Source organism: Miniopterus natalensis, chromosome X, assembly GCF_054644295.1.
Source record: "Miniopterus natalensis isolate mMinNat1 chromosome X, mMinNat1.hap1, whole genome shotgun sequence".
NCBI classification, from domain to species: Eukaryota; Metazoa; Chordata; class Mammalia; order Chiroptera; family Miniopteridae; genus Miniopterus; species Miniopterus natalensis.
In genome coordinates this window covers 29,847,769-29,873,683 of record NC_142103.1, presented here as the reverse complement: position 1 = coordinate 29,873,683, position 25,915 = coordinate 29,847,769, and positions in this window count along the sequence as shown.

The following is a 25,915-nucleotide window of genomic DNA, read 5'->3' as shown; positions in this document are numbered from 1 at the left end:
ATACATATATGTACATATCTACATATATGTGAACACAGGTATGAACACATTCCATAGATCGGCATGGTCTCTGTACACTGAAAGCTTTAACATCCCCTGAGCAGAGCTAAGTTTTTGGTTGCACTACAAATATTCTTGCTTCGCCATTTTAATATCACTGCTTAGTGAATATTTAACAAAACAATTTAATTATATTTCCCAAATATGATCTCCCCTTATGTTTTTATTTTCCCCAGTAACTTAGTCTTGAAGCCTCTAAACCCATCCTTTAGTTTTCTTTTCCCCCTCTATTACCATTCTCCAAGTTGTAGCAATCCTTTCATTGTGATATCTCCCTGCCCATGGCTTCCTCTTCAATTCACCCGCCACCGTGGAACAGACCCCTTCCACCTCCTGTCGGACTGTCCCCAGTTGCTATCCTCTCCAAAGCATATTCTAGATTATTAAAAGGTTAATTCACCTTAAATTGCACTGAACATTTGCTATTCTCCTCTTCGTAAGCTTTCAGTGTCTCCCCATGGTCTAAAGAATAAAATTGTTAAACTGAGTCAGGCCACCACAATTTTACCACTCTCTCTTCTTCTACGTCTACCTTGACTCCATCTAAAACAAGCAAGAAAGGAAATGTCATTTAATTAGTGCCTATGTATACCAGATAGTATGTGAGCGATTTAAGCATGCTTCTTGTAAGTCTCACACCAGCCTTCTGAAGGGAATATTTTATCAGCATTTTGTTGAAGAAGAAAATGGGACTCAGATAAGTGAAGGTCAAACAGTGCCTACATGTGTAATCTAGGATTTTAACCAACAATTATCTACCTGATTCTAATTATCAGTGCTCTTTTCACAGTACCTGCCATGTAGTCTTTTTATATTATTTTTTCCCCAAAAATAGGCCATAAACAGTTGACCCCTGCCCTTTCATAATACCGATGCCCCTCTCAGGAATACCCTCTTCACTTCCTCCCAACCGTGACTCCCAACACACTCACTCCAGGTATATTTCATCACTCCTTTGAAGTGGAGAATGCATGAGGTCACAATTATTCAACTCATTTTGTTCCGAGCGTATGCCACTTTGGATTATTATTTATTCTTTCACGAACGTGTTATTCTTCTAAAAGGATCACAAGCTACTCATGATCCCCAATTTTTCCCACTTACTGATATCCTAACACTGATATTAAACACTTAAATTTTGTAGTTGATGGTGCTGATGACAATAACGATTATGCCTAATCTTATCATTTTCCTCATCCGGTTTTCCTGATGTTATTCTAAATTGAATCTTGGTGACCTTACTCATATATAACATCAAAACCCAAAGCCAATCCTTATAATGAAAAAGAAGACCCTCATCAGAGGTTGTTAGTTGGGACCATTATGTTCCCAAAGAGCTCCCAACATGGGAGTCAGCATATAGAAGATATGTCTCAAAAATGTGCTGAATGGTTAATTCATGTCAAAACTGCAAAGTAGAAAAATACTAGAGCTCAGCACAATAGGAATTTAAATTCTAGAGTGTATCTAAAAGCTGAGGCTTTGTTATCTCTGTTAGTATAACTGAAAAAAAAATGAAAGACCAGCTGAAAATATCAAGCTGGAAAATAAAAGGAAGTTTAAAATTGAAGTGTAGTTTAATCATATATCACAATCTTTAAGTCACTTAAAGGAGTGAAGTAGAAGTGATGATGAGATTAATTAGAATTTAGCATCATTCTTTAGGGAACAGGGAATACTTGTAAGCATATTGACATGGTTTACTTATAGACAAAGTAAATCTTTTATATTGGTATATGTTTTATACTTTGAATCTTTAATTATAAACATACGTGATAAGACATGATAAAAGCACTTTCGCTGGGCCGGACGTGGCTCAGCGGTTGAGCATGGACCTAGGATCTAGGAGATCGCGGTTCGATTCCAGTCAGGGCACAGGCCCGGGTTGCGGGCTCGATCCCCAGCAGGGGGCGTGCGGGAGGCAGCTGATCGATGACTCATCACTGATGTTTCTCTCTCTCTCCCTCTCCCTTCCTCTCTCTGAAATCAATAAACGTATATTAAAAAAAAAAAAAGCACTTTCAAAATTTGAATTTAATGTGGATACTCATTATGGGTATCTACAATCTAATGAAAGAGAACTTTCAATGACTTGTCGTAATGGAAAGAGCACTAAATGAGGAATCAGAGATCTCGAGCCTAGTGCCAACTCTAGCTGTATAATTTGAGTCAAACCTTTTCATCATTCCAGAAATTAATTTCATATCTACATAACATTAAATGGCCTCTGAGATGTTCTCCAGCTCGGATATTCTAAGATTCTGTTTCATGGTTCCAGGATTCTCTCATGGCATTCAGCTAAGGACAAAATAAGAAAGATATGAGGTTTGAAATAGTAAAAGTGGTACATGCATACATACATAATATATGTAAAAGAATAACTACAGAGAGATATACAAATTGTTACACTCTGAACCTCCAGGCATGGAGTATGCTATCTGACCATATTCTGTTCTCCTCTAAATCAAAACTCTGCTCAAGACTGATTTATTCTACACCACCAACCCAGACTAACACCTACTGACATCAGTTACTCTAATGCCTCCAGTAACTTTTCAGCATTTCAGCAGAGGAAGCTGGTAATATAAAGCTAGTACAATAGGTTGCCACATAGTGTTTGTCTCATGTGCCAAATGCCCCACATATGGGAATCATTGTGTTTTCCTTCCCTTGGAAATGCAATATATAGTAGCTGAGAGAGGATAGGCTTTCGATAACATTAAGGAGATAAACTTGAAACAAAACGTAAAAATACTACAGAAAATAGAAGAAAATGTATATTTGCCCTCAAAATAGAAGGCACATTCTATGCGTAAGGACAGTGAAAAATAATGCAGAAAATGATGGATGGATTTGACATAAGAAATTCAGAAGGCAAAAAACAAAAGTTTATCTACAGAAGAAAAACAACATCATTGTCTATTACACATATAAATAGTTGTTTTATGATAATAGTTAATGCTGATAAAGTGATAAGAAAACAGACATAATGATGAAAATGTAAATTAGTAAAAACCTTTCTGAAAGTAAAGCATATGGTGCTAAAAACCTTAAAACTGTTTGAATCCTTTCCTTAAGTAATTTTATTCATAGAAACATATCCTATGAAATAGAAACTTAAATACAGGCTTATAACAAAGGATTTTTGTTAATGCATTATTTATAATGGAAAAATTGGAGACAATTAAAATATCTAGCTAAGTAAACAATGGTATAGCTAACTGAAGGATTATTATCTAGTCATTAATACTATATTATTTTCTGGTACTTTAATTTTTTTTAATTACAGTGGACATACAATATTAGTTTCAAGTGTACAGCATAGTGGTTAGACATTTATATAACTTATAAAGTGATCCCCCTGTTATTTCTAGTACCCATCTGACACCATACATAGTTATTACAATATTATTGACTATATTCGCTATGCTGTACTTTACATCCCAGTGACTATTCTATAACTACCAATTTATACTTCTTAATCCCTTCAACTCTCTCACCTGGCAATCATCAACATGTTTTTTGTATCTATGAGTTTATTTCAGTTTTGTTTGTTCATTTATTTTGTTTTTAGATTCCACATATAAGTGAAATCATATGGTATTTCTTTTTAACTGTCTGACTTATTTACTTAGCGTAATGCCTTCGAGGTGCATCCATTTCATTGCAAATGATAAGATTTCATTTTTTATGGCTGAGTAATATTCTACCCCATATAAGCACCACTTCTTGGTCCATTCATCTACTGATGGAAACTTAGGTTGCTTCCATGTCTTGGCTATTGTAAATGATGCTCCATAGGGATGCATATGTTTTTTCTAATGAATGTTTGGGGGGTTTTTTACTATAAACTCAGAATTGGAATTGCTGGGTCTTTATGCTTTGGCAAAGCCTTTGTTTTAAAGCCTATTTTGTCTGATGTTAGTATTGTTACCCCAGATTTTTTCCCACTTCCATTTGCATAAAATTTCTTTTTCCATCCCTACACTTTCAGTCTCCAGGTGTCTTTTGATCTGACGCCTGTCCCTTGTAGACAGAATATGTATGGGTCTTGTTTTCTTACCCAGTCAGCCACCCTATGTCTTCTGATTGGAGCATTTATTACATTTGTATTTAAAGTAATTATTGATAGATATGTAGTTATTGCCATTTTATGACTCATATTTTAAACTTTTTGTCTTCTTCTTAAGGAAGTCCCTTTAACATTTCTTATAATACTGGTTTGGTGGTGAGGAATTCCTTTGACGTTTTCTTGTCTGGGAAGCTCCTTAAAACTCCTTCAACTCTAAGTGATGCCCTTGCAGGGTAGAGTCAAGGCTGAAATAAACTCAATAGTGTCGAAAAATAAATAAATAAATAAAATAAAAAATTTAATGAAACCAAAAATGGGCTCTTTGAAAAGATAAATAAGCCCGGCCGGGCGGGGCTCAGCGGTTGAGCGTCGACCTGGGATCCAGGCGATCGGGGTTCGATTCCCGGGCAGGGCACAGCCCCGGGCTGCGGGCTCCATTCCCAGCAGGGGGCGTGCAGGAGGCAGCCCATCAATGACTCTCTCATCATTGATGTTTCTCTTTCTCTCTCCTTTATCCTCTGAAATCAATAAAGATACATGTTTTTTAAAAAAGAAAAGAAACGTGCATTCTCCAGGACTAAATCAACATGAAACATAAAATCTGAACAGACTGATTACAATCAAAGTTCTGGACCGGTTGGTTTCACAGGTGAATTCTACCAAATAGTCAAAGAAGATTTAATACCTAGCTTTCTCAAACTATTCCAAAAAATGCAAGAGAAAGGAAGACACCCAAGCTCATTTTACTAGGCTAGCATTATTTTAATAACAAAAATAGGTAAGAAAGAAAGAAAATTATAGGCCAATATCCCTGATGAGAAGAAAAAAGATGCAAAAATCCTCCATAAAATATTAGTACACTGAATTCAGTAATACATTAAAAAGATCATACACCATGATCAGGTGGTATTTTTTCCTGGGATGCAAGGTTGATACAATATTTGCAAATCAATTAACACGATTCACCACATAAATAAAATGAGGGAGAAAAATCTCATGATCATATCAGTAGATGCAGAAAAAGCATTTGATAAATCCATCACCCATTTATAATAAAAACTGGCAGCAAAGTGGGAATAGAAAGAACATACCTCAATATAATAAAGGCCATATATGACAAATCCACAGCTAACATTTTACTCAACGGGTAAAATCAAAGTGTTTCTCTTAAGATCAAGAACAAGACAGGGATGCTCACTTTCACCTCACACCCGTCAGAAGGGCTATTATCAATAAGCCCACAAATTACAAGTGTTGGCAAGGATATGGGAAAGGGAACCCCAGTGCACTGTTGGTGGGGATGCAGAGTGGTGGAGCCACTATGAAAGACAGTATGGAGTTTCATCAAAAATTTAAAATGGACCTGCCTTATGACCCAGTTATTCCACTTTAGGGTATTTATCCAAGGAAACCCAAAATAGTAATTTGAAAGATCAGATTCAAGCCTACATTCATTGCAGCGTTATTTACAATAGCCAAGCTATGGAAGCAATCCAGGTGCCCAGCAATAAAGTGGATAAAAAAAAGTGGTGCTACATATATACAATGGATATTACTCAGCCATAAAACAGGAAACCTTACCATTTGTAGCAGCATGGATGGACCTAGAGGGCGTTATGCTCAGTGAAATAAGTCAGTGAGAGAGAGACAAATACCATATAATTTCACTTATACATGGAACCTAAAGAACAAAGTTACTGAACAAAGAAAATTGAAACAGACCCATAGATACAGGGAGAGAATTGGTGGTTGCCAGAGGAAAGGGGTGGGGTGGGTGGGGGTCAAGGCGCTGGGTGAAAGAAGTGAAGGGACACAAGCACAAATGGATAGCTACAAAATAGTCACATGGAAGTAAGTAAAGCATAGGAAATATAGGCAATAATATTATGATAACTATGTATGGTTCCAGATGAGGTACTGGAAACATCGAGGGGAACACTATGTAAAGTATATGATTGTCTAACCACTAAGCGGTACACCCAAAACCAATACATAATAATAAAAAATAAATAAATAAATAAATAAATAAATAAATAAATAAATAAATAAATAAATAAAAAGAGGCTTTGAACTCATACACACCTGGATTTGCATCCTAGCTCTGCTATTTCCTAGCTGTGTGATATTCATAAATTACTTAAAGCCTCCAAACTTCAGTTTTTTGAATCTGTAAGATGGAATTAACATCTCCTAAGTCTCATAATTTGCTTGCATATAAATCTCATACTATTAACAATGTGTATCGGCCATAGTTTTTACTTTCATTCTGTGTCTTCTTCCTCTTAATTCCCCCATAACACCTCAGGCATTCAATAAATGATACTTGCATATTTAAAAGAATTTTACTTGGGTAAATAAAAAAGCTATATAAAAATAACATCTCACTCGCTATGGAGGGAATGCCTACATCAGAAGTCACAAATTAAACCATATAGGTGGTAAAAATGCACAGACACCACTCCCACACAAACACACACACACACACTTGGATTTGATATTTTTTGTTTGCCAACTTTCACAACTCAAAAGAGTTCACAGAAGAATCTGGATTTCCAGCTTCCTGAATATCAGAAAATCTGGCAACAAGGGATTCAAGTTCTCACTTAGCAATCACTGGAGCTGAGAAATCGTGACTCTCTTCGCATAGGTACATTTATTTGGGCCCTCCGCAGTACCCAGCACTCTCTATTATTTCCTCAAGACCGTACTCATGTGCATTACCCACCAGGTCTCTGTTTGTGTTGATAATCACCCCCAATTTAATTCATTAAGCTAAAAATAACCAAGGAAAAATGATTTCCTCTATATTCAGAAATTGAAGTGAAATTTTAGGCTTAGGACTATTCATTCATATCCATGCTATATTTTATTTCTTACTAATCCAATAGAACTATATTAAAATGTTTAACTAAAAATCATTTACAAGTCAATAGAAACACCAGAATGCTGACTGAATTATCTTCCCTATCTGGAAGCTGTGATGTCCTTTCATTGGCTAAAAATAGTCTCTAATGTTGGTTAAAATAAAGCTCTTGTAGTTTTACTGACAAAGAAATTGAATTTTCCCACTTTTATAGGGTGTAAGTGAGGAATTAAACCAATGTTGACCATGGTAAGAGTGGCTTAGCCCAGAGAAAAACATCTTATTGAAGAGAGAGAGAGAGAACAAGAGAGAAGGAAAGAAAGAAGGAATGAGGGAGGGAGGGAGGGAGGGAGGGAGGGAGGGAGGGAGGGAGGGAGGGAGGGAGGGAGGGAGGGAGAAGAAAGGAGTGAGGCAGGAAGTCAAGGAGGGAAAGAGAAAAAGCGACAAGTCTTTGGTACAGGAGGACAAGAGGGGATAAGCAACAGCAGATGACGGGAGTTATAGTTGACAGACATGGCTTATCCAACTCTGTTTAGTAATTTTATTTATTGGCACAAAAATATATCTACTCTACAACATAGTACTAAGTGGAAAAGTAGGTTACAACTATATATATATATATATATATATATATATTCACCCACACGTATGTATATATACACATATATATAGCATAATGTGCATGTCATTTAAATAAAATTTTCTATTAACATCTTTGCATATATTTGCATAGAAGATTACTAGAAATGTGTTCACCAAATGCTAGTGCTTATATCAAGTTAAGATTTGGGGTTATTGGGGCTTTCTTATTTGTACTATATTATTTGATTATTAGAGTAAGCATTTATAAATTTTTGCAAATCACCTCATTTACTTTAAAATTTTATTTTTCATTTACAGTTTACATTTAATATTGTATTATATTAGTTTCAGGTGTACAGTATAGCAGTGAGACAACCACATACTTTACGAAGTGGCTCCCCGCCCCAAAATTTCAAGCACCCACCTGGCACCATACAGTTATTACAGTATTATTGGCATTTTCCCTACGCGCTACTTTACTGCAGGCAGCAGGGCAGCTGGCCAGTTGCGTGGTTGGTACAAACCCTCAGTCACTGTATCAGACGATCAAAGTGGAGAGAAATATCTTCCAGCCTTCCTAAGACTACTGGGTCAGAAACTTGCAGGTTGCAGACCAGCTTCCCTGTCCTTAATGTCCCTCGAATTTCACTTTAGTTCCCGCAATTATTTTTCGGCCTTACTTTTTCAAAGTTTCCTGAGCTCGTTTTCATTAGTCTTTGTCTTAGCCTTTTAGTAGAAACTGGGAGAGGCGTCTTCGGTTCTGCTCACCCAGATGCCATTTTAAAGTTTGTGACAATTATTAGAATTTTATCCTGTGAGCCAGAGGACAGAATAATTGTGAATATGTTGATAGACTGATAGGGATGTAATTACCGTTTCAAAAATAGGCTGATTGGGCCAAGATGTATCAACTGCAATGACACCGTCATTCAGCAAACCAGGAGGCGTTTCCTCATCACCTGCTGATCTCGCCCAAGCAGAGGTTCTGCGTCCAAGACCGTTAAGCTGCTTTGGGAGAAAGAAAGGGCAAGCACGCGCCCCCATCTCCACAGTCCGGGGGAGTCTGCTAGAAGCTTATTCTAAACTCAGACGGATCTTTACAAATCACTTATCAAAACCCCTAGGCACCACAGTATCTGACTCCAGAACATGGGGCAATAAGCGGGAAAGAAGGTCAGGTTACTGCAGGCCCAGCTTTGAGTGCCACAGCCACCCCCAACCTCGCCGTGACAGCCGCGCTGGCGTCTTGCGCCTGAACATACTTAGACCAGGGGACAATAAAATTAACCAGGGCAAGGAAAAAGCTATCAAAAAAGCGGGAAACAGTCCTTCTGAGGAGATGCTTACTCTCCAACCGATGAGGAGAGAGAGAGAGAGAGAGAGGGGGGATAGGAGTTCTTTGAACTGGCAAAAAATGTCAGGTGCAAAGATTTTCTAGAATGATTTGGAACATTGGTTCATCCTATGCTTTTAGTTTACTAATGAAACTTAAGGAAGTCACCAATTTTGTTTTTCACTTAGAACTGGGGCCCCATCGTTGTACTTTTCAAAGATATGAGACAGCGTGAGGTCATTAGTACAAAACAGTCGCTCGTCGCAGATGTCAAAGCGCCGCGTTTCCCCTGCACCGGGTGTCCTCTCTCTAAAGGGAGCGATTCGGTTGCGTGATATTTGAGGAAGGGAAGGGAATAAACTCGTTTGGCTTAACCAAACGTTTAATTTAATAAGACTACTGTATTAAATATTATAGGCACTTCACAATAATGCTCAAGGATTGCACAAGACATGGGTAAATTTACTTGAAAAGATGAATAAAAACCCAAATTCAGGAAAACAGCCAAGCCTTTGAAACACAATTACAGCTATCATGATTATTTCAGAGCAGGATGCCCTTTGGGGCTGTAACCAAATTCTCAGAGACCCAGTGATTCTTCCTGAAGGAATAGAATGCTACAGAGAGCAATAATAGTGCCCTGGGATCTGACAGAGAGAAAACGGAAATAGGCCTGGATCCAAAACTATCCGGAGAAAGATTCTTATCCAGGGCTTTTGTCACAGAAGCCTTGTGAAAAATCTGTTTAGTTTTTGAAAATAAATTTGGCCTGCATGTTCAGAACAGTGTCTTGACACATGTCTTTTAAGCAAAATTTAAAAAAATAACTTCACCCCCATCACAGTTTAATGACATAATTGGCAAAACCCTGGAGCCCCTAACCCATTGTGAATTATGAAAAAAATGTCAGAGTCAACTTGCTCTCATTCATGGTAACAGAAGACAGAAAAATTAATTCTAAATGCTTCTCCTACTTATCTGCTAACGAGCCAGTGAATTATCTGAGTTGATTTAGCCCCTCTGGGATAAATATTAATGGTAATCAAAATTTTAAAAATGAATAATGAACTCTGATCACATAAACCACACTTTAATGCACCAGAGGGAAAGAGTGTGTGTGTGTGTGTGTGTGTGTGTGTGTGTGTGTAAAACACTGATATTAAACAAAGAACATCTTGTGTGTAATCTCAGATGGTGATTTCGCAGCAAGTCAATGCGAAAGGCAGTAGGCCAATCCCTGCATAACCCTCAACACCTCAACGTTTATAATTCACTATACCTTATGTCAGTGTAATGCAGTTAGTGACTCACAATCTATGAAGTACCTCGTTTCTTTGATCACCGTCTGCCATCATTAAACATGGAATACAACAATGCTGTCCACGTAAGACACAGTATTCCCACCACCAGTTCATACTTTATTAGCATATCCCCTTGTCAAGAAAGAAAGAATTCTGAGACTAATGTTCTCTGCCACTTAAAACTATGACTTGGGCAATAGAAGAGACTACAGATTGTGTTGTGCTTTCTGTTTACCCAAATCTGTGCAGGTCAAACAAACCTATCTCTTTTGAACTGTAAATGACCTCAGGAATCTTGAGACTGGATTAGAGACCTGAATATTAAAAGAAAACAAAACAAAAAAACCTCACCCGGGATAAGTTCCTAGAGCGGCATGCCAAAAGAAGAAAAATGAACTGTACAGCACATTCTTCTTCCCTTTCTCCTGATCATCCCTTATCCCTCAGATTTTCCATTCCTGTTTGCTTACCTACTTTCCCCATTTTCAATTTTATTTTAGATGTGTAATGTTCGATGAGCCATGTTTTTTAAGTTCTCTGCACAGTGCCTTAAGCTTTTAGGGAGGAAAGCACTATATAAATCTAACAATAAATAAATAATAAATAAGAGAAATAACAGGCTATGTGTGAGTGGGTCTAAAAAAAGATCTATGGGGCATGGTGATAAATAGAGGCTGAAAATAAGTCAACAGTGTAGTGTTACTGTTAGTAAAGCCAACCAAGTGCTGGGAGGCACAAATGAAAATGGAGTTGTAATGCAACAACCATGTCCTAAAGGCACCTTGCAAATGAATCTGTAGCTAAAAGGTGACAGCTAATGGGGTAGTATCCACTGGCTGAGCATCCTAACACCATAATTATATATTTTTTTGTACGAAATAAATTGGGCAACTCCAACATAGGAACTTACTAAAACTGAAATCACTGAGTTTGTAATTAAGCAGAAAGGTAAACGACAAAATTAGCATGCATTGAATACCTTCTGTGTAGCAGAAGCTTTACAGGGGGGCAAAGGAAGGGTTACAGTTGTTCATATGGAAAATAATACAATGATTAATAAATAATAACAAGGTTAAACTGCATTCCACATACTCATAACTATAAACCTACTTTTGCCCCACGCTGTATATCAATTATTTTATTTAATTCTCACACCAATCATATGAAGAAGGTATTTTCATCCTCACTGAATTAATAAGAAAGTTGTGATACAAGGAGGACAAGTCACTTGCTTACGGTCACACAACAAGCCAGTAACTGAGACAAAATTCAATCTACAGTGTGTCTAATTTAAAAGCTTATGATTTTTCACCCCACCATGACACCCTAAGAGTATTTTACTTGAATTCTAGGAACATGAGTTACCTTTCCTGAAGACAGTAAAAACTCCTGAAAATCTGCTTTTCCATAAAAGCACCAAAACACCGGCAAAAATTGTTAACTTTTTCAGCACAATGGAAATTAGCCAACAGTTTGCAACAATCTAAGGAGTGTTTATTCAAGAAAAGCAGTTGAATGTCAATAAAAACAGTGAGAATTATGGAATTTCAACTTGGTCTATTCTCATTATCTCCAGCCCTTCGGTAACCTTGAAAACTGACAGCCTCACAATGACTGAAGTTGTGGAAACCACAGCTCAGTACACACTGGAAGGAGAAAATGGGTTTGTAGCTTATAAAAGCCCTATCTCAAATTAATTGTCATAATTTGACCTGTCTAGAGATGACCTGAAAAGTTCCATTCTCAAGGCTTGTATGTATTTGATCAGACTCAGAACTCACGCTATGCAAACATTCCTATTCTTATCAAAACAATCAGCAGCAGTTGTTTAACACTGCAGCTGCCTGAGGTAGCAATATCAGCTGGGCGTAACAAAAGCATGACACACAAAAAAAGAAAAAAGAAAAAAAACTGGGAATGAAATGCCACTGGGGGCTTTGGTAAACCTTCGATATACTCTTATGAATCTAGCAAGCCACACGCATGTTCAGGGCTGTGTGTAATCCCTGGAAAGACATGAGACAGCCTTAATCTCTTATATTTGTTTAACGTTGATATTCTGTGCAAGCAGGGAGCATGTCCCCAAAACACATACAGAGCTCCTTGGCAGAGGCAGGAAGGCATATTGGTTTAAGGCACTTAAGGAAATATCTGTCCATTCATTACCTAATCAGTAAGATAACCAAGGAGAGGCATTAGTGGTCATACATGACAAAAATCACTTCAGTAAAGCAACTAAGCTATCAAATGACATCAATAACAAACGGCCACAATAAAATCCCTGGACAAAGGATAAATCAAATTTTCAGAGTTACCACATTATCTATTGTAAATGCTTAGTTTTCGACAAAAGGTTATGGCACACTCAGAGAAACAAGAGTGTAAGGTGCATACACAGATTATAAAAGCAATCAACAGAACTGACTTTGGGGGGCCAAAACCTTGACATTACTAGACTAAGACTTTAAATCCACTGTCCTAAATATGCTCCAAGAGCTAAAGGAAACCATGAACAAAGAATTAAAGAACAGTGTGAGAACAACATTTCATCAAATAAAGAATACTAATATGAAATAGAAATTATAAAAAAAATAAAATGGGAATTTCAGAATTGAGAAATACTATAACTAAAACAAAAATTCACTTAGAGCTCTCAACAGCAGATTTGAAATCAATAGAATACTCTACCGAACAACAGAAGAATACATATTCTCTTCAAGTGTACGCATAACTTTTTGCAGAATAAACCATATATAAGGCCTTAAAGCAGTTCTAAATAAATTTAACAGAACCAAAACAACTTCTAAAAATGTTTTTAGACTACAATGGAATGAAATTGTAAATCAACAAAGAATATTTGGGAAATTTACAAATGTGTGTAAATTAAACTATATACTCCTAACTAGACAATAGGTCAAAGAAGAAATCACAAGGCAATTAGAAAATTCTTTGAGATGAATGAAAACAAAAGGACAACATACTAAAACCTGTTTGATGCAGTTAAACAGCACTTAGAGAATATTTATAGTTGTAAATGCCTGTATTTAAGGAAAATATATCAAATAAATAACATAACTTTCACCTTAAGGAACTGGAAAATAAGAAAAAAATTAAATGCAAAGCCAACAAGAGGAAGTAAATAATAAAGATTAGAGAGGAAATAAATGAAATAGAGGATGGTAAAACATTAGACAAAATTAATATAACCGAAATTGTTTCAGTACAAAGAACAACAAAATTGAAAAATCTTTAGCTAGACTGGCCCTAAAAAGATAAAAGAGACTTGAATTATGAAAAGTAGAAATATAAGAAGAGGCATCATTATTAACTTTTAACGATTATAAGGGAATAATATGAGCAATTGTACAAAATAAACTAGATAGCCTAAGTGAAATAGACAAACTTACTAGTAAGACACAAGTTACCAAAACTGACACAATAAGAAATAGAACACAGTATCAACAATAAAATAAAAAAAGTAATAGAACACATATAAACTTATAACGGGTAAAATGATTGAGTTAATAATAATAATAATAAACTTTTCACAGAGGAAAGCCTGGGCCCAACTGGGTTCACTGGTGAACTCTACCAAATATTTAAAGAATAGTTGACACCATCACTTCACAAACATTTTCTGAAATCGGAGGAGAGGCCAATTTCCAACACATTCTATGAGACCAATACTACCCTGATACCAAAAAACCAGACAAAGGCATCACGAGAACTCAAAATAAAATTATAGAACAATATAATTCTGAAAAGCAACTGAAGACGAGCTGGAGAGCACCCTCATAGCCCAGGAGGAAAAGCGGAGCCCACACAGGCTCTCAGGCAGAGCTGATGGGGGAGGGCCGCTGGGCGCCCAGGGCAGCAGCTGAAGGCCCTGAGGAGAGCTCAGCTGGGGGGTCCCGCTGAGGACTCTGGGGCCTGACCCCCAAACTGGGCTTCCCAGGCAAGAGCACCAGAACCGAGAAAGGTGCCCACGTAACATCTGGCTGTGAGAAGCAGCCGGGGTTCTGTCTGCCAGGGAGAGGCGGCTGGAAATGCAGGCGCCCCTTAAAGAGCCAAGGCGCGAACTTTCCTGTGCGGCCGCTCCCCTTGGGCCCCGGCGGAGGGGGAGTGGGGTGGGCTGGAGCGGTGTGGGGAGAGCCTGGGGTGGCGGGCTCTGGAGAGTGAGATCAGGGGACGCTCCTCTGGATTCCTGTGCCGTGTCATTCCCCCAGACTATGGGGGACATCTTTCTCCAGCAGCAAATTTCTGGCTTTTGCCTGAGGGGGAAGCAATTGCCCCACCCTGCTGGAGAGCCTCTGGCCCTGCCCAGAGGAGTTTCTGCAGCCTGAGGCTTGTTAAGGGACTGATAACAACTGGCTACCCCACCCTGTAGACCTCCTACAGCCTGAGTCTCGTTAAGAGGATCAGATTAATCAGTCGGCAGGCAGAGGCAGACCTCAGGGTGCTTTGAGTCTTTGCCTGATCTGCTTCGAGATCTGGGCCTTACAGAAGCAGAGTTTGGTGTGCATCTTGGTCCTGTCCAAATGCACCCAGCCCCAGCAGTGGAAGCCTCAAGCCTAGGGTTATTGATAGCTCCAAACAGGGTACTCAGGGCCAGTCACAAACTGCGTCTGACATTGGCCTGCACCAGGGAACTTCCAAAATGACTCAGAGTCTGAGCACATCTACCTAACACTTAAAAACAAACCCAAAAAAGTAGCCAATATCGGGAGACCAAAAACAGGCCCCAAATGAAAGAACAAAAGAAGCCTCCAGAAAAAGAGCTAAATGAAATGGAGATAAACAATCTCTCAGATATAGAGTTCAGAATACTGATTTTAAGACTGCTCAACAACATGAAAAAAGATAGGGAAACTATGAAGAATGACCAGTCAGAAATGAAGAATGACAGAGCAGAAATAAAGAATACATTGGAAGGAATAAACAGCAGATTAAAGGAAGCTGAGGACCGGATCAGTGAATTAGAAGACAGGGTAGAAAAAAATCAGAGACCCAAAACCAAAAAACAATTAAAAAACAGGAGGACAGTCTAAGGGAGCTGTGGGACAGCATGAAATGTAACAATATTCATATTATAGGAGTGCCAGTGGAGGTCGAAAGTAAGCAGGGGTTAGAGAAACTATTTGATGAAATAATGGCAGAAAACTTCCCCAACCCTGTCAAGGAGAAGGGCACACAAGTTCAGGAGGCACAGAGAGGCCCAAGCAAGAATCCAAAGAGCCTACGCCCAGACACATCATAATTAAAAAGCCAAGAATTCAAGACAAAGAGAGAATCTTAAAAGAACCTAGAGAAGAGCAATCTGTTACCTACAAAGAAGCCCTCATAAGGCTGTCAGCTGAATTCTCATCAGAAACTCTACAGGCCAGAAGGGAAAGGCATGAAGTATTCAAGGTAATGCAAAGCAAGGGTCTGAAACCAAGACTACTCTATCCAGCAAGATTATCAATCAAGATAGATGGTGAAATAAAGAGCTTTCCAGCCAAAAAAAGCTAAAAGACTTTATCACTACAAAACAAATGTTACAGGAAATGTTGAAGTGACTGCTATAATTAGAAGTAGAAATAAAGAGAATGAGAAACAGACATAAAGAAATAAAATGGCAGTAGATAAGTATCCTTCAATAATAACCTTAAATGTAAATGGGTTAAATGCCCCAATAAAAAGATATAGGTGGCTGAATGGATAAGAAAACATGACCCAAATATATGCTGTCTACAAGAGACCCGCCTCAGAACAAAAGATGCACACAGGCTGAGAGTGAAGGAATAGAAAAAAATTTTCCATGCAAATGTTTGTCTCTCTTTCTCTCTCTCCCCCTTCCTCTCCTCTCTCTCTAAAATCAATAAAGACATATCCTGGGGTGAGGATGAAAAAAAATCAGGTGGACTTTTGCAGATATTTACAAGATGATCTTAAAATTAGTATGGAAATGCAAGGGGTCCCAAAACAATCTTGAAAAGGAACAAATTTGAATGATTCACACTTTCAAATTTCAAAACTTACCAAATTACAACAGTAATCAAAACAGTGCGGTATGCCATTAGGTTAGGAATAGAGATAAATAGAATACAATTTAGAGTCTAAAAATAGACACATTTATTTTTGTCAATTGTTTTAGACAAGGGTACAAAGGTAATTCAATGGAGGAAAGAAAAGTCTTTACAACATAGAACAGGAAAACATCCCAAGGAATGAAGGTGGACCCCTACCACATACCATATACAAAAATTAACTCAAAATAAATCAAAGACGTAAATGTAAAAGTTAAACTATAAAACTCTTAGGAGAAAACATAGGAGTAAATTTACATGAACTTGCATTAGGCAATGATTTCTTTTTTAAAAAATAACACCACAACACAAGAAAGAAACAGAGGGGGAAAAAGGAGTAAAATTAATGAAAATTTTAATTTAATCAACATTTTAGTATATTTTCTGCTCGAAAGGATGCTATGAGGAAAATTAAAAGACAATGAACTGAATAAGAGAAAATGTTTGCAAATTTTATATCTGGTAATAGACTAGAATTCAGAATATATTAAGAACACTTAGAACTCAATTATAAAAGAAAAAATAACCCAATTGAAAAATTGGCAGAGAATATGAATAGATTTTTCTCTAAAGATACACAAATGTTCAATAACCAGATGAAAAGATGTTAAACATCAGTAGGCACCAGAGAAATGCAAATCAAAGCCAAAATGAGATACAACTGTACAACCACTACTGTAACTTTAATAAAAAAGCAGACAGAACAAGTGTTGGAGAGAATATAGAAAAATTAGAACCATTATACACTCCTGATGGAAATGTAAAAATATGCATCTAACTGTGGAAAACAGTTTACCTGTTCCTCAGAAAATTAAATATAGAATTACCTTATGACCTAGAAACTCCACCACTAGGTATATACTCAAGAGAATTGAAAACATATGTTCACACAAAAATTTTAAGGTGTATACAAATGTTTAATAGCAACATTATTTGTAATGGTCAAAAGGTGAAAACAACCCCAATGTCTATCAACCGACATATGGATAAACAGAATGTGGTATAACCATACAATGGAATATTACTTGATTACTAAAATGAATGAGTAAATGCTCAGAAGCTGAAATAGGCAGAGAGAGGATTTGTTACTTCACATCCAATTCTATTAACAATGATCAGTGAAAGAGAAATTAATCTTGGGAGGGGGAAGCAACCCTATCATTTTTAGGGCTTTGTGATAGTCAAAGAAGTAATGGGAGGGCAGATTTGACAAATTATGTATGATCCCATGATCAGAAATTCTAAGAAGGAATATAGCTCAGTGTGCGAGAGGCTATCAGAAATGAAATCAATAGTGCAATCAAGAAAGAACTGGACTCAAAGAAAAGCGTTAATTTCCTGAGTAATATGGTGTGGCTTATTAGATTTTGAAGTAAGTATGCCAAAAAAAGATACAACTAAAAACAATTCTTATGTTTGTAAAGCATTTTATAACTGTTATTGTTCATTAATTAATTCAGTGATTGATTTTTAAAAAATATATCTTTATTGATTTCAGAGAGAGGAAAGGAGAGGGAGAGGGAGAGAGAGACAGAAACATCAATGATGAGAGAGCCATTGATCGAGCCCGCAACCCGGGCCTGTGCCCTGGCCGGGAATCGAACCCCGATCACCTGGATCCCAGGTCGACGCTCAACCGCTGAGCCACATCCGGCCGGGCAGTGATTGATTTTTTTGTTCAGCAAACACTGGTATGTAAGCACTGGGACAGAGTCACAAAAATGAACGGTAATTTGTCTCAGGGAACTCAAAGCCTAGGCTAGGAGTAGGGTTTTGAAGAGGGATAGGAGGCATTGAAAGAAACAATTATAAAACAGTGAAATAATGTTGTTATTTATGTTTCAGTTATATAAGTAATCAAAATATGTACTAAGCAACAAGCACACCGAAGAAAAATAATAACTGTTCCTTGAAGGAAGTTAATGAATGAGACATATGCAAATTGTTGGGAAACTGTCCAAGAGATGGCACTTTTTTGAATGATAATTAGGAAACAAGAAAACTAACAAAAGGGAATAGTTCAGCAAAATATTTCATAAAGAGAATGTTCCATGTGCTCTAACTCAAGCTTTAGAAAGCATTTGCACACCTATTGTGCCATCTGAACCCCATTATAGGCCTGAGAAATAAATAAGGCAATTATTATGATCCATATTTTATACCTAAGGATATCAAGGTTCAGGTTAGGAGAGAAAGCAACTTCCTTGCAAACAGCAAAGTCAAGTCTTGGTCCAGGGCTTCTTTCTAGTTCTTTAAGAGGAAAAAAGAAAAAGTTATGTGACTTCTAAGATCCCAGTCAGAAAGGTAAAGATAAGAATGATTTACACTAAGAAAAAGGACTTTTTGGTTCTTTTTGTGTGTGTGTGTGTGTGTGTGTGTTTTTCAGAACAAGGTGAAGAGACAGAATAGACCCTCTGCCTGGATCAGATTAGAAAGAACTGCCCTACTCCTGTTTTTACCCATCAAGGATAATAATTTTACAACAGAAACAAGAAGAATAAACCTCTTTAACAGAAAATTGAACTCCATGCTAAGTGAGAAGAAAACGCCTAGCTGCTCTGACAGAATTTAAATCTCTCGGCCTAGGAGAGTTACATCTGAGGTTCCTGAGTGACCATATAATCAAAAAATTACTGCTGTTCATTTTGAGAAATCATGAAGACCTGGATAGATTCATGCTGAAAGTCTAGAGAGAGGCAATTATTCTAACTTTCAGGATATACGAGAAGGCACACATCCAATGTGCCAGTCCATGGGTTTGAAGTTTATCCATGGCATGACTCTAGAATGTATCATTAAATTAATAGTTCGTGGGCACTTAGAAAAGGAAGCTGTGATTATTGAGAGCCAACATGAATTCAACAAGGACTCATGCCAAGGCCACATAACCTCATTTTTACAAACATTTTTTGATCATGAAAATAATATGTATGCATTTCTGGAAACACGAAACTATAAATAAGAACAATAAAATAACTCACAATTTACCCTTACACCCCAACTAGAAATATAACCACTTATTAATAATTTTGAGTACTTAAGACTTTTCAATTACATATTTTACATAGTTAATATATTATAAATGTACAATTCCATATCCTGTTTTTTTATTTAAAATCATTTACTTCAGTATTTATCTAATAATACATATTTAATGCCTATTATGTGCCATGTAAAGTGCTCACTCTGAGCAAAAAATGTTGAATTATAAGCTATTCCTCCAAATAATAAAATTTATCAAAATCATAAATGAATAATTGAATGATATTCTATTATGTATGTGTATCATTATTTATTCAACCCTTCTCTTATTGATTTTTAAAAATCATTTTCTATTTCTTTTACTATCATAAGCAATGTTGCCTTTTCTGAGTTTTGAATATATCCTTGGAATAGTTTCTAAAAAGTATGATTATGAAATCAAGAGATCTTCTAAGTTGAGAAATAAGACAATGATGCTCACTTCTGCCACTTTTATTCAACATAGTCCTAGCCAGAGCAATTAAGCAAGACAAAGAAATAAAAGGCATCCAAATTGGGAAAGAATTAAAATAGTTTCTGTTTACAGATGACATGATCCTATATGTAAAAACTCTAAAGATTCCACAAGAAAAACAATTAAAAGTAAAAAAATTCAGTAAATTTTCAGGATACAAAATCAACACACAAAAATCAGTTGCATTTCTATACACCAAAAGTGAACTATGCAAAAATGAAATTAAGAAAATCCTATTAAAAAGACCAAAATACTTAGGAATAAACTTAACCATGAAGATGACATATCTGTACACTGAAAACCACAAAACTTTCATAAAAGAAATTAACAGAGACACAAATAAATGGAAACATCTGAATGTATGGATTGGAAGAATTAGTATTTTTAAAATGTTCATACTATCCAAAGCAATCTGCAGATTCAGTGCTATCCCCATCAAGATCCCATCTCTCTCTCTCTCTCTCTCTCTCTCTCTCTCTCTATATATATATATATATATATATATATATATATATATATATATATATATATATATATATACATCTTCTTTATCCAATCAACACATTTGGTTGTTTCCATTTCTTGGCAACCCTGAATAATGCTGCAGTGAACATAGGGGTACATATATCTTCGTGAATGTTTTCAAGTTTTGGGGGTACTCAGAAGAGGGGTTGCTGGTAACTCTATTCTTAATTTTTTGAGGAACTTCCATACTGTTTTCCATAGTGGTTATACCAGTTTACCTTTCCACCAGCAGTGAATGAGGGCTCCCTTTTCTCCACACCCTCTCCAACACTTACCACTTGTCTTGCTGATAACAGTGACTCTAACAGGTGGGAGGTGGTGTCTCATTGCATTTTAATTTGCATTTCCCTAAAAGCTAGGGAAGTTGAGCATCTTTTCATATATCTGTTGGCCATTTGTATGCCTTCTTGGGAGAGGTGTCTGTTCAGGTCCTCTGCCCATTTTTAAATTGGATTGTTTGTTGTTGTTGAATTGTATGAGTTCTTTATATATTTTGGATAGTAACCTCTTGTCAGAGTTGTTTGCGATTATCTTTTTTCATTCCATTAGCTGCTTTTTTTTTTTTTTTTTTTTCCTGTGCAGAAGCCTTTTAATTTGATATAGCCTCATTCACATATTTTTACTTTTTCTTCCTTTGCCTTTGGGGTCAAATTCATAAAATCTTCTCTAAGGCCAAGGTCCAGAAGTTTAGAACCTACAACCGAGGCATGTGCCTTTGGCTGGAATCAACCCGGGACCCTTCAGTCGGAAGTCCGACACTCCAACCCCTGAGCCAAACTGGCGAGGGCAACATTTTTATTTTTAAATTATACACTTTTATGATTCTCTGATTTTCTACTTCCTCCACTAAATTGAAACTTCCATGAGGAAAGGTCGCATGTTTCGTTCCCCACTGAATATCAGCACCCAAATAGTGCCTAGAACATACTATATGCGTAATGAGTATTTGGTGAATAAATGGTGAAAAAAATCAATGAATCGACCCTAAGAGATTCAGAAAAACAGAGACCTGCCTTTACGGAATGGCATCTGATCACAGCAGCAAACTTACCTCAAAGTTTGCCAAGACTGGAAGCTAAGTTCAGGCCTTGAGGTAACCGTACAATTCATTGGGCCTTGGCTGGTTTGGCTCAGTGGTTAGAGCTTCGACCTGCAGACTGAAGGGTCCCTGGTTTGATTCCGGCCAAGGGCATGTGCCTCTGCTGCAGGCTCCATAGGGGCCCAGTCAGGCTGGAGGCGGCCAATCGATGTCTCTCTCTCTCTCTGAAAAGCAATGGAAAAAATATCTCAAAAAAAAAAAAAAGAAACCATACAGTTCAAAACAATATGGGGATACACTGAGCACAGTGCCATATACATAGTTTGGAGTTTAAAATCCTTGTTGAATCACTGGCTTGGCAGACAGTGAGGAGGTATTTGAATGTTGTACAAAACTGGATAAATTAAGAAAATGTGCAGAACAAATTTTTCTTCTCTAAAGGAGCTTTAAAAATGGAAATGGAAAAAAAAAATGGTCTAGATACAAAACTTGGAATTGAGGACTGAAGCAAGAAGTGATACTGAGGCCTGGCTGGTTTGGCTCAGGGTTTAGAGCATCGGCCCACGGACCAAAGGGTCTTGCTTGGGTTCGATTCCCAGTCTAGGGCATGTACCCGGGTTGCAGCCCCCCCCCTCTGTTGGGGTGCCTGGGGGAGGAAGCCAATCTATGTGAATCGATGTGTCTCTCTCACATCGATGCTTTTTTTTTTCTCTCTCTCTCCCTCCGTTCCTCCCTTCCACTCTCTCTGAAAAGCAATGGAAAAAATAGCCTCGGGTCAGGATTATTAACAAAACAAACAAACAAAATAAAGAAGTGATATTGGCAGACACTCCTTTTTCTCTCTCCATATAACTGGATTTCAGCAGTTTGAGGTTGGTCTTAGAGGAAAAATGATTTGGGGAATTGAGATTTTGTGATGGGATTTCTTCCCACTCATATATTAATCTCAGGGTAGTGTGTCCAATGTTGGGAATACACATTCTTGAAGATACATAAAGAGCTTGAATAGAATCTAGAAAATAATACAAAATGTGAGTAAAATGTATTCAAATGAGGTGTAGAGAAGAATTAAAATTCTTCAGCCCAGAGAAGAGTGGGCTAAGGAATGTTTTGCAATTGTTCTCTAAGTTTTTGTCTTGTCTTCCCAAGAAAAGCAACAAGTTCCCATATTTACTATGGCAGATTGAAAGGAGCTGCTCTTACCAGAAACTTGCCAAGCCTAACAGTAAGGATTATTAGTTATGGAAATGAGTGATTTATGGGAGTCGAGAAACTTCTTCAGTAAGGATCTTTAAGAAAACAGACCAGCTTCTCACGAAGTGGAAGTCTTTGTGGTGCTACTTAAAGGCGGGTACAGGACTAATGTGGCTGTTGTGTGGACTATATGACCTCTCAAGCCCTTTTCAGCCCTGGATATCTGTAAATTAAAAATAGTTAACCAAAGCACATTAAAATGCTTAACAGAGGCAGCCCTCCAGACAAAACCGTCATGCTGGTTTTATGAAATGCCCAGATATTACTTCTTAACCGCCATCAGTAGGAGCAAATATTTATTGCATCCTGATAAGGAATAGAAGTCACACTTAACTATAGCTTGTTATGAAGTATGGATGCATCATTGTCAATCATTAAAGAAATAATATTAAGCATGAATCCAACAGGCTGAGCCTAAGATGTGTGGGCCATTTCCACAATTTGACATGAGGCAAACATGAAAGAAAACATGTAATATTACATCTACCAGATATATCACATTCAACAAAGTGAGATAGCCTCCGAAAAAAATTAAATAGCCATAGGACTGCAGTCCGACACTGAGACTCAGCAGAGACTCAATGGCTGTTTTCACAAACCATCACCAAACAAAAGAAAAACCAAAACAAAAGTTCCTAACGGTCTCCTTAATGTAACATGGATGGTTTTTTCATGTGACCCACGAGTCACATGCATAACTTGTTTCAGTATACACTGAGGTTCTGCCCACGTGGACTATAGACAGCAAATAGCCTTTAGTATTCATAGTGGAAATGTCGCATTTTATTAACTACACTATATAAAAACCTACAGTTCAGAGTTAAATTGCAAAATTAAATTTATTATTGTAGCACAGAAAGGATATGCAGGTGTATATATGTATATACACAGGGGTGGGCAAAAGTAGGTTTACAGTTGTAAGTATGCAAAACACAGTTTATTCTTGTATTGTTATTTATTAATTATTGTATTATTTTCCATACAAACAACTGTAAACCTTCTTTGCCCACCCCTGTATATTCAGCAAACTCATTAATCATTCTTTCATAGTTTTACACACAGTAAGCAAATAATATGCGTAATCAAACAGAAAAAAAATTGATTTAACCAATCCTGAGGGACTCATAAAATGTTGGCAAACTAAAAGCATCAGCTCAGGGAGAACCATACAGCTAATCAGCTTTAATTTTAGGGTATTTCCCCCTCTCATGCATTTATTCAGAGAATCACATAAAAATCTTTAGTCATTTGACTCTGAAACATCTCATCCTGATGAGGCCCAGTAGGTTAGACAGACTAGCAAATGAAAATGAAACACCCATTCCCCCATACCCCCTATTTCTTAATCTGGTGATTTACCATTTAACAAGAACTTCTGCTGCTTCATTAAGAATTTGTATATGAGGTCACAACAACCTGGATCCCTTCAGAAGGTCTGTCTGTAGCCACTGAGGCCCAAGTCAAAGAGCCACTGAAGAGTGTGTGCGAGTAGGCCTGTGACCACCCCTCACCAGAATAATTTTAAAAGAGATCTGTGATAACCTAAAATACTGGGGCCTTCTCCAGAGAGAAAAAGCAGCCCTGTAAAACTCTTATATTAGTGTATATAGTCCATTCATGGATGGAACAATGGAACCAATATAGTTTCCAGCATCATTTATTGTCCACACAGGGAGTAATTAATACAATAAGAGAAACCATCAGTAACAAAAATGCAAGCAATGGGTGGAACTGCCTCATCTACACTTTTGGAGAGTTCATTTTAAATGAAGAGAGGCACAAAGGTTGGTTTAATTTAGATACTACAGCATTCAGCCTCTGCCATCCTTTTTTGGCAGAAGAGAAACCCAAATCAAAACCAAGATTTCTCAGGGTTGGGGGAGGTGGAAGGGGACACATTGGGGATAAACGGTGGCAGAAAGAAGCTTGACTTTGGGTGGTGAGTGCACGATGCGGTGTGCAGATGGTACGTCACAGAATTGTACCCTTGAAACCTGCATGGTTTTGTTAACCCATGTCACCCCAATCAACTCAATAAAAAAAGAAGATTTCTCCAAGATCTCCTCCTCCTCACAGAAGAGACACGTGTGCACAATCCTTACACAGAAAAATTTGGCTCACCACGTTCTGGAAAAGCAGCTCCACATATCAAGACAAGTTGCTCTGGTAAGCTCAATGTTATAGATCAAAATATATGAAAGAGAGGGAAACAGAGGGGAGGATGCCAGCTTCCTAAATTTACAAATGTACAACTGGGTGAGAGTTTTTTTCCCAATCCTCGCCAGATGTTCTAAGTTAGTACTGAATGGACCTGGAGACTCTGCCTTTCCACAGACTGCGTCCCAGGCAGCTTCTGATATTTGAACTCTCAGGTCCTGGGCCCATGCTGGGCACTCAGCCTCCAATGTATTCCGTATACCAGGAGTCATTTATGAATCTACCTATAAAGGCAGTCACAGTGCACCCAAGAAAGGGCCACGTGAAGCTCTGAGGCCGAGGGGAGGAGCTCGGGTCCACTGGGTACAAGTTCCCAGCATCACTGTCACGCGCGAGCTGATTTACACACCCCACGGGTCTTTGGCTGGTAACCCACACACTCTGTGAGGCTGGGAGAGGGAACGAAAGTGTTGATGGCGTGGCCTCCACCTCAGCCTCGGGGGGCTGCAGCTCTTTTACCGCCTCATGTTCGCTAAGCTCTGCCTTGCAGTCGGGGGATCCGAGCGGGGAGGCCGGGGGGCACCGGGGGGTGCAGCCAGCGCGAACCAGGCCGAGCGCAGGCTGAACCCGGCAAGGCGCCCTTGCAATTTGTTCTCAGCTGTGCATCCGAAGGATTTCCCTCAGAACTGGCCCTAAGGTCCTATTCCGATGCAAATAGTTGCATTTTTGAAAAGAAACATCCCCGAGATGGCTCGGACAGTCCTTGAGGGTTGTGGCAGCATTTCTTTACCCGGGCCTTTCCTCGCGGGGCTCCATGTCACCCCCCTGCCGTCTGTGACAACTTGCCTCTTTCCTTCTATGCGCGATCCTGCTTTTGATGGGGAAAGATTTCGCCTTGAGTTCCTGCAGCTTTCTGTCTTCAGCTTCTGTTAGCATCTTTGTGCCTTTTTTCCCCCCACTCTTACTTCAGCCTCTATTACCACCTCTTATAACTCCCTCCTTAAGCGCCTCCTTCCTCTGCTCATGTTCTGAACGCTCAATACACTCCTGCAAGGTTCCTGTGTTTGCCCTGATTTTACGATTTGCAAGATCAATATTCTGGGACCTATTTTTCCACAGGAGTTTATTTCCATTCATTCAGACAGGCGATCACCAACTGCAGGAC